This window comes from Lygodium microphyllum, chromosome 9, assembly GCF_053477565.2.
Source record: "Lygodium microphyllum isolate KBCC chromosome 9, Lygodium_microphyllum_v1.1.10, whole genome shotgun sequence".
Classification (NCBI taxonomy): Eukaryota; Viridiplantae; Streptophyta; class Polypodiopsida; order Schizaeales; family Lygodiaceae; genus Lygodium; species Lygodium microphyllum.
The window spans coordinates 10,941,064-10,950,721 of record NC_141143.1 but is presented as its reverse complement, the minus strand read 5'-3'; positions in this window follow the sequence as shown (position 1 = coordinate 10,950,721).

Genomic DNA, 9,658 nt, shown 5'->3' with positions numbered 1-9,658 from the left:
TGAAAAATATGTTTGTTGATGATACAAGATAGATTTTGTTTCAGTAGACTCCCCATTTTCTTAGTGTTCCTCTTGGGGCTTCACATATGATTCTTAAACTTCTATATCTACAAAGAAAACCTTGCATGCTTTCACTTTTTAAAGGAATTTCTAGTCTCCTATTCTCATGCACAAGAGATATCTAGTTGGATTGGGAGATGGGCCAAAATCCAAGCAAGCTTGGACTATTGTCTAACACTTGAGGACCCAAACCGTGTATAGATTATGGTGGAATTACCATGTGCATACTCGTTTTCACATAGGCTAGTACATAGTTGGAAGGCATTGCCATTTCGGTTCTTTTTTTTAAATGGTAGTCGATGAAGAAGGGAACTTGGTTGTTGAGGATGGAAAATTTGCTAGACAATGAGGAAAATATATTATTAAATAAAATCATAGAAAGATACCCTTAGCCAAATGGGAAAAAATTAGAGTCAAATGCAAGTAGCTTCTAAAGGGCAAGTAAGTGGGTCAATGACAACTAGTAGTTGAAGTAATTCCTCTCTTTATTCTTTTTAGGACCTTTTCCACCTTTCTTTGATGATGAATATGCTATCACTAGGTTGAAAAGGTGAAAAGGAGAAGAGTGCAAGCGAGTTGGGAAGAATTGGGAGTGTAAGAGACTTTAAGGCTGACAGTAGATTGTAAAATTTTTCTCCCAATATTGGTTTGTGTACCAAAGCTTGTAGAATATTGAATATTGAGGCCAAGAAAATAGAGGTGCAAGCCTCAATATTGATGGAGTTTTTGTTGAAGAAGAACCACATTTATTGGTGAAGCTTTGAGTCACAGATGAAGCAAGTTGCAACTCTTCTTAAGGAAATCAATTGTTATTGAAGTAGAAGAGCGCACCTTGCTTGAAGAAGTTAGGACCTTGATGTTGACGATTCTTGCATTACTTCAAGGATCGTTGAGGTTGGAAGTCTTGTATCTTTGATGCTCCTACCTTTTGGGATGTTTGAGAGGACCTTATTTGTTGATGCGTCCTTTAGGTCAATCTCACATTACTTATCACCTATTCTTAACCTGCCTTCACTTAATCAGAACAATATGCGTTTGCAAAAAAATTCAAATATAAAAATAATTTGAATTTTTTATCACTCTATCTTGCACCATAGCTCGTACCTTGTATCCCCCCCACATAATAAATGTAGCAATGCTTTTGAGCATCGCAAGGGCTAGACTCTTGTGGTGACATGGGTTGTTTCCTATTTTGAAATTTATTTATACACAATTACAAGGATTTCTTATTTTTAACATATGTTGGACTATGGTACATCATCACTCGACTTTGGAACAAGCCATTCATTTGGATTATATTAAAATGTGGCATAGGCATCGTAATTTCTAACATAATATCTAGGAATGTTACATACAAAATCACATCTAATATTATTTCTTAGTCTATTCTTGTTGCAACATGTAGCTCCTCCTCTGTGAGGATTTTTCCAAGTAGAAGGTAGTGTAGGAGTTGTATGGGTAGCTTGAGCCATCCATGAGTACTTGTAAGGAAGTGGAAGCTGCATACATTGGATTATTCACGGAATTCTATATAGCTCATCTTTGCTTTGTGGTAGTCTCATTAGTCAGTTTTCAAACTTGGCTATTGAAGCTTGAATGTTATACCATTCCCTATTGAATAAAGTTTGTTTTTTGCTCTCATTTCTAGTCTTTGCACCTCCTCCATGTTCTTATATTAGTACTCAATTTGGAATGAGAGAATCAAGCAGAGCTTCTTAGGGACATCTTTGAGAAAACGCTCCACAAATTCACCTTCAATCATTGGGTAATGTGTGTAGATGTGGTATTGCTGTTCCCATGTCGCTAGCCATTCTAAAATATTTTTTGCTTAGAATTTTGATGTTGGGTTGAGCATATACTCGAGAAAGTGATGTCAACATTTTGTCAAGTTCTTTAAAGTACTTAGGTACCGAGACATTTTCATTTTGACTTGGACAAAATATGTTCTTAGAAATCCTTTTGATTGTGCTTTTAAATTTGGAGTTCTCTTCTATGTTAATTGTGGTACTAAGGTCTCGTTCCTTGCCTAAGGTGATAGGCTTAGTTTTGATTGGGGGTTGTGAAAATTCGAGTTTCACTTTTGATTTGGAAGTAGCAACTAGCATAGAATCAATGGATTTGGTGGTGTTGGCAGTTAAGGATGACTTCTTACTACTTAGATCCTTGGAGTGATTGGAAAAAATCTTAGGCTTATCGTGCTCTGAGCTGTTGGATGTGGTCATGACAATCCTTTCACATGGTAAGCGGCAATCCTTTGGTGTTTTCTCTTCTTTCCCATTTGGATGCATTTTATTGACTTAGGCAACAACATTATATTGTTGGTATTGCGCTTCATTTCTTTTTTTGTTGATGAAGTTCCTTTGGGTTTGGGAGATTTTAAAACGTTGGGGGATGAAGTAACAAGTACCTTAGACACTTTCTTATTTGTATTGGATGGTTCTATTGCTTCCATTTTTGGATTTTCTCTTTTGGATTGAGTGGCATCTAGGGATGCCACTATTCTGGTCCATTAATGGTTTATTAGATCCCTTCGTTTTCTCTTGTGAAGTAGCAAGCACCTTAGTATTGCACATTGATAATCCTAGGCACTATCTTCCTCTGGTAGGCAAGTACTATCTTTTTGGCAATCAATTTATCTATTTTTGACTCCTCGATTAGATTGGCTTATAGCTTGGATTTGCACTAGGTTTATCTCTCATGCTTCTCATCTTGGATGAAGCATTAGGGATGGTTAGTGGAGATGCTTATACATTTGATTTAGATAAACAAATCCATCAATTTCTTGCATAGTATCCTTGAGCATCTATTATGGGTTTGAAAAGCCATTGTGGCTTCAAGTTAACTCTTCATTTTGGTACCCTCATTAGTAAGCTCTTGGTCTCTCGATTCTTCTTGAAGATACCAAGGGGATACTGTTGGGTTGCCAAGAGGTTGGCTATGTCTGTGTACCATGGGGTAACAATTTTGACTAGAAAAAGGGAAGCATTAGGAAGGTCTAGATAATCTTGCTCTTTTTTTATTGCTCTGAGGGATTCGCGATAGATGATTAGCTAGGACATGGGAGTGACCGGATTTAATAACTACCTCAAAGTCAAAATCCTAGAAAAAAAGGATCCATCTCATCATTCTTCCCTTCACATTGGCCTTATTCATCATGAAGGATAGGGCCTCATGATCTGCATATAATTTGAAGTGTGTCGATAGTAGGTAGTGTCAGAACTTCTCCAAGGCAAACACCATTGCCAAGCACTCAAGCTCAATCATTGTGTAGTTTCATTCTCTATTGGTTACTTGCATAATAGATAGGTTGATCTAACTTCGCGGGACCCTTTTGGCATAAAACTGCACCTAGCCCTTCTACTCATGCATCAATGTGCACATGGAACTCTTTTGTCCAATTAGGAGGTTGCACAATGGGTACTTCAATCAGACATTGGTTCAAGGTGTTGAATGCCTCGTCACAATCAATGGTCTAGTTAAACTCTGCATCTTTTCTTAGGAGCTTATGCAAGGGGGCTATGTTTATTGCAAAGTGTGCAATGAACTTTTTGTAATAGCCCACATGGCTGAGGAATCCCCTCAACTGTTTGAGGTTTGTTGGCATTGTTAAGGTTGCGATCTTCTTAATCTTGGCAGGAACTATTGCTATCTCATGTACAGAGACAATGTGGCCCAAAAGAACTTCTAAAGAGACTCCGAAGACACATTTTTTGGGGTTGGGACAGATCCCATACTCTTGATATCTGTCAAAACACTGCTCTAGGTGTCCCCAATGCTCATGGATTAGGCTATAAACATAGAAGCCATCTAGGTACACCTCAATGAAGTCGTGCAGATGGTTTTGGAAAGTAGCAGGGGCGTTATAGAGCCCAAAATGCATCACTCTGTAAGCATATGTTCTCCGTTCTTTTGTGAAGGTTCTTTTGGGTTGATCTTCTTCTACTATCTAGAATTGATTATATCCACTGAATCCATCCAAGAGGGAATAAAGTTCATGGCATGCCAATGTATCCAACATTTGGTCTGTGAAAGGAATAGGGAAATGATCCTTCTTGGTTTTGGAGTTCAGCTTCGGAGCCTTCTGCATTTTGTTTGAGCTACGGAGCTGGTGGTTGTTGGCACGGTGCATCGTCATCATCTTTTCTTAAGAAGAGTGGATTAGGGTGGCAAGAGCCATTGTTGAAGGAAGGCTTATTCTACTTAATCCATTTCTTATAGAGGTTTTGCATATAACATGACTCATTAGCTAGTCCAAAGGGTATCATAGTCATTCTCTTGAATAGCTTCTGGATTTATACCTTCTCTGAGTAGGATAGACTCTTCTAGCTCACTTTCATAGTCTTTTTCTTCATTGTCATCTTCATCATCTTCAGACTCTATTTTTGCCTCTATGGGAGCTCTATAAGAGAAGAACAGACTCTGCTTCTGCTTCTACATCTGCGTTTGCTTCTATCTCTTTCTCTGCCTCTACGTATATCTCTAGCTCTCCTATCCATATGTTGGTTGGTTTTGATACCCTTGCGGACTATTGTTGTGCTCTTAGTAGCCCAAGTTTTCTCTTTGTCACCACGTGGAGGAAACCTACCGAGTGGTTTTTGTTTTACTCTTGAGATTTGAGTGACTCTTTAAGTACTTTCTTTCCATCCTCACTACCACATGTGATTGATTCTATGATTGGTTTCTTGTCCTTCCCTTAAGAACAACAATATATCAATTTTTTAAGGTTGTGATCATCTTGATGTTGTAAGCTCAAGTATATCCCTTATGCTTCATAATCAACCCTTCTACTTCATAATCGACATTACACTTGGCCACACAATTGAAATTCCTTTTAAGAAGGAATATCTTTGCAATTTAAGAGCATGTAAAACATTATCAGAATGCTTTCAATTTCTACCATTGTGAGAATCTTCCCCTTTCATAGTATAGGGATCCTTAGTAAGGATTGATAGTTGTGCTTGTTGTTACAAGATTAGGCTATCCTCCAACCTTGGTCCCTATGCCATGAGTCAAGGTACTGAAATCCAAATCTTTGTTGATGAGAGCATCTATGATGGGCTCTCTTTGTGGTAGCAACTTGACCATAAGAAATGCTAGTGGTATCAGGCATTAGCTCTTGATTTTTTGGGTCAATATTTGTGTCCTTGTTCTTTAAAATTGAAATATTAGGTCTTGTAGAGAAAAATGAGGTGTTATTGAATTGCTAGACTCTAGCGCACACTCGATCCATATGAGTAATGATGCACTCATTGCATCTTAGGTCTTCTTGGTGAGGTTCCTATTTATTTGGATAGTTTTTGGACATAGGTGCATGTTGATTATAATTCTAGCACTCAATTGTTTCTAATGGTTGCCTCATGCCTCTCCCTTTACTCCTAACATCATCATGATTGGAGTTTGTGTGGTAAACCATGGAAACTACACTACCATAAATTTTATATTAGACATAAGGATTTGTATACTCTTCATTGTATGGTTATTCAATGACGAGGGGTATTGATAGGAGGTTATGTTATGATAGGGCCTAGGGATTTTGGTATTACTAAAGGAATGGTAGGTCCTTGATTAGGTGGGGTTGGCAAGACCAATTGTGGGCTTCTTGGGTAGGAAGAGACTCTATTGGGTTATTCAAACCCAACATCTGCCTTGTGGAGCAGGATGTGGGAGCCTTTTAGGGGCTTGACAATAGGTAGGAACATGGGCAAAGTGGCCAAAATTGGAGCACACTCAAGTGAGTCTAGGACACCTTGAAGGAAAATGGTCTCCATTGTAGTGTATGCAATGTACAAAATATTCTGAAATATCTCTTAGATCGACATAAAAGTTTTTTTGTTTCCTAATTTTGAGGTGACTTAAAAGAATTCCACTTTTAATCATTTACATTAAGATGCTGAAAGTAAGGAAAAGGGAGCCAAAAAAATGTCATTATCAAAGATAGACCTTTTGGCTAGAATTGCCTCGTGAGGATCAATTTAGATATCCCTTTTTATCTTTTTACCAGAGATGAATGAAGTTTGGCCAAATCAGTAGAGTCAAATGTTACATTGGACCACACATGGTAGTATCCTATTGGCCTATTCACTAATCTTGTCAAATCAGTAAATGCTAATTAAAAGGCCCTCTTTTCCTCAAATTTGGTCTTAATAATAGGAGATCATCGTGTGGGAGCAATGGGAGACCCAGGAAATTCAATGGATTTCACTTTCAATTTTCCACGTGGGCTTAGGAAGGTCTTATGACTCAATACAATGCAAAATGTGATTTAAGTGTCCTCATGATTGCGGAAGAGATGGTTTGAGCGAATAACTCAAGTCCTTAGATTGTGGTAGCAAAAGCCAATAGAATACTAGAAGGACAAGGTATTTGAAGTGCCAAGGACAATGAGGGGCTATGAATCTCAATTAGGGTGAAGAATGAACATATTGAATGATAATATGGAAGGTCACATCCTACAATGCTTTACCTTCTAAAAGGGGGAATCCTAATTACATGCCTTATACCAAAAGACAAGAGATTGATTATGATCCTGAAAAGCATGGTAGGTACAACTTCCCTCTTATCTTTATTTAGTATTAACGCTTATAGGCCAGAAGACAACAGTCTTAAGTTTTGTGAAAAGGACTTAATGACCTCTTTCAAGCAATTTGTGAACTACTTTTTAGCTTGCCTTGGCCTTGCTTTCATTACTATTAGCAAGTACTTACAATTACTCCTCTAACTACTTAATCAAAAGAAGGTAGCAGAAGAAGAGGGCTTACATCCACTCCTCTTTGACATAAATGCAGAAATCGATAGATATACCATGGTAAGATTGCTTCTTTGGGTCACCATACTATCAACATATTGTTTAAAGCTACTAGAATATATGAATGCCATCAGGTTCACAAGCTGTAGCCACCCTTTCCTCCTGAATATACCCCTGGTTGCAAGAGCAGTGCCGAAAACTTACATGATGAGCATGTCATGCCTTGAAAGATCATTACAACAACTTCCTTGGGCCAACGCAAAGGAAAAAGAAGAAACCACAATAAAATACCCATTCAAAATAAAATTAAAAAAATAATAGAAAGAAAAAGCTCCACTATAGAATATGTACATCCACATCCACAATCACATCACCTAGGGGCCCTCAAGTTGGGTACCTCTTGTGGCATCCACTTAACGAGCTCCATTTCCAACCCCCTAGCCCTTGTTCACCTCAAAGACTCAGGGCACATCAAGGGCAAAGACATCTCAACAAGGCCATCGACAAACCTATCACCCTAATCTTTGCACCACACCTCCCCTTGCATCAATTGGGTCCTCAACTATGGAACAACACTCCAAGATTGCTTAGGGTCCAACCCATCTCCCAATTGCACTCTCACAACTTAAGGATCCACTCGACCAACCCATTTATACTAACAATCACAACTAAAGGATCTACCTAATCAAGAAGCTAAGCCCATTTATACTAACAATGATCCAAAATTACAATATCTCTATCAATAATCCCCTTCATGATCCACCAACAGTAGCCACACATTAGATTCGAGAGTGCCATGGGATTGTAGGAGGGGGGTAATGTTAACCATTTCTAGAAAGGCAAGACGAAAGCAAGATGTGCAAGAAGAAATGCAAAATTTTAAAACAAAAAGAGAAGCAGAAATGAGAGCATCTCCTCTCGAGCACTTGTAATCCCAGCCAAGTTGTAATATGATTTGAGTGAGACATGAGCATTAAGAGAAGACCAATTGTTTGGGCCAAAGAGATCGAAGGGTGCTCAAAAAGTCAAGGCTATGTATAAGAGCTAACCAAGGAAAGAATAAACTCATGCTTGCGGTGCACAATCTTATGGAGCCCTCTTCTTGCTTATTGCTTGTGTGTTACTAGAAGGCATTAACATAGGATTATAGATTTGAGCCATTGTTTTAATTGATCCAACAAGGAGAATCCAAAAAAAAAGGGGGGGGGGGGGGGGGGGGGGGGGGGGTGGGGTTAAAGAAAAATTGGGGAGATCACATCATTGATACAATAGAACTTTTGATGCGCCACTTAATAATATCAACAATACTACAGGAGAGATTTCGTAAAAAGAAATCTTATTCTTCCAAAAAAAAGAAAAAACTACAAATTAGGTAAATGACATCATTGATACAATAGAACTTTCAGTATACCATTTAGTAATCTCCAAAAAAATAATTGAAGGAAAACATCAAGCAAGTATAACCGCATTAGAATACTTAGAGAAGTAGTGCTTATAAAACACAAGTACAGTGTTTCAAAGAATACTAAATGCAATGCTTGTGAATGAGGGTGGTGCGATTTCATCTATGTTACAGCGATTGGTTTCAACGATTAAGTGGAAGGGAGGGATGGGACCACTTCTGTGTGTGTGTGTGTGTGTGTGTGTAGATGAGAAGGGAGGTAAGCAGTATTAGATGGGTTGGCTAGTAAGTGTATGCGTATTTTGAAATGCTAATAATAAGCTGATAATGATGGAAGTCAGTGAATAACTAAGGGATAGTCATGATGTTGAAGGGTTTCCTAAACAGAGAAACGTGAGCGGGAGAATTCAGTTATGTTAGGGAAATTGTGGTTGAGTATTGGTAAAGGGGTTTAGCCAAGGCTAATCGTACAAACCATTCTGCAAAGTGATTGAGAGTAAGTATGAAAAATTTGGAGTTCTCATTTAATAAAGGATTTAGTTTTTTTTTTTGTTAAGAATTGAGCCCAAGGTATTAAGAGTGTAAGTGGGCAAATTAGATTTCTTTAATAACGTGTTATATGGCAAGAAAAATGAAAAAATGTGTGTAGGGAATTGGCAATGAGTTTTCATTTAACTCATAAAAGGTATAAGCATTTCAATTTTAAGAATTGTGTATCAAGTATGAGTGTAAGCAAGAAGGACTTATAATGTATGTACATGTGTGTGTGTAGATAGCTACATAGCTATATATGCTTGTACGTATATCCTAGGGAAATTATTTGTATTATTAGATGTATTATTTTACAAAGTTAAATAAGGACACTAGTGGTGTCTCACACAAAGACCAACCAATAAAGAGGTGCATGCTTTTACAAGGGGGTCTCAAACTAATCTCAAAAAATGTATAACAAGGATGCTTACATAGGGGTTTGAAAGCACTTGAGACATGTACTTACTTAAATAAATGCCATGTTTATGGTATCTCACATCATATCTACATATCTATAGACAACTCTACATACATGTGGACTAACAAAGGCACATGCACCATTATGCATATATACCCAAGTTTATGCGTGCATGTGCAAATATGTGAATGATTATGTGTGTGTGTGTGTGTATGTTAAGGAAAATGTGTTAAACAAATAAGAACCAAAAACAGAAGAGGCTATTTTAATGGTAAGTGTGGATGTATAAGATGAATGTGTGTGTGTGTGTGTGTGTGTGTGTGTGTGTGTGTGTTATTACTATAAGTTTTAGTTTTTTATAGACATCATTGTTAGTGGCTATCATATTGGATTGTAAAGGATTAAAAATTGTGTTAGTCGTTTTTTCTATTAAAATTAATAACAAGCAATTTTATATAAGATTAAAGAAAAAATGGGGGAAAATAGACTTTATGTGTGAATA